General features: G+C 50.9%; 1 protein-coding gene across 1 annotated transcript in view; it reads right to left on the reverse strand.

Annotated features, from left to right (window-relative positions):
• OTP (orthopedia homeobox) overlaps positions 1–1,278 on the reverse strand; it is a 16,257-nt gene that overhangs the window by 6,760 nt on the left and 8,219 nt on the right. The gene's annotated exons all lie outside the window — the stretch shown is intronic.

Consider the following 1,278-nt stretch of genomic DNA (forward strand, 5'->3'; position numbering starts at 1 on the left):
AGGGTGGCCGCGTCCCGGACGCGGGGCCCGCCCGGAAGGCGAACTGAGACCCTCCAGGACAGATGCTCTTCCCGTTGCCCACGCAAAGTCACACCGAAACCCGTCGTTCTCCGGATCACATACCGAAAATGATTTTATTTTATCCATTTACATTTAACTCGATATAAACTTGTCCGGAAAAGTCAATATGCTTTATATTAGCTCAAACATTTATTAAGAAAACCAAATTCCATAAAGAAGCACAGACAATAAGTTAAAACATATCACAAGTTGACCAGTATGTAACGAGAATGCTTTATCTACACAAAACATCCTATTTCACGTGTTTGTTCATTCTTGGAAAGCGCGTCTGTTCTCCGGGTGTGGCTTTGGCCGGCACATGCAGAAGAGCTGACTGTTCTCTGTACAGAGTTGCAGGGCGGAGGTGTCCGAGCGCACCCATCGGCGGCGCAGGGGCCAGGGCAGTGGCCAAGGGGCATGAGGGACGACAGGACGGCCACAGAACCAAGGGCACAGAGCAGCGGGGAGACATGGAAAAGCGAGTGAACCCCGGTCCAGAGGATCCAGAAAAGAGATGTGGCTTTTGCTTTTACAAAAGGAAACTTTCCTTACATGTTTATTTTGTTACTTCTCACAGACTTATCAAAACGGGGAAGATCGCCTCTTCATTCCACGACTGTTTAGCCTGCTCCAGCCACCCAACCCACTGGCATGGTCCTCTGAGACGCTTTCCCGTCAATGCCCTCACACAGTTGTGCTTAAGAAAAGTAAGAGAAAATAAAAACTTTTTTTTTTTTGCAAGCCAATAGAGGGTTGCATGGATGTGACTGGGTGGATGAGGCAAGGGTAAGGTGCTGGAAAAGTAAACAAAGAGGAGTTTGAAGAAAGAATACGAGGATAAGTAAAATCGTATCAATTGGGCCCTCGGATGAGGCGGTTGGTAGCAGATGCTTGTCCCTCCCTTAAGACAAAAGCCCCTAACGTTGTGCTGTCCCTTGAACACGTCCGTGTGTGACCTAGGTGCACTGTGTATGTGTGTGTGCATGTGTGTGCAGTGTGTAGAGTGAGCGAGAGCGCTCGTGTGTATGTTTCTGCCCACAAACCAGTCCATTGGTGTCTGATTTCAGATCCTGAGTCGACTCCCTGGTCAGTAAAATGGCGGGAAAGATGCGTTTGCGGGGCGCGGGAGGAGGGACACGTGGCGTGGGGAAGGACGGGCCGGGAGGGCGGCGGGGAGGGGGCGTAGGCGTCGTGTTGCAGGTGCGGGTGGGAAGGCCA

Source organism: Myotis davidii, unplaced genomic scaffold (assembly GCF_000327345.1).
Source record: "Myotis davidii unplaced genomic scaffold, ASM32734v1 scaffold44, whole genome shotgun sequence".
NCBI classification, from domain to species: Eukaryota; Metazoa; Chordata; class Mammalia; order Chiroptera; family Vespertilionidae; genus Myotis; species Myotis davidii.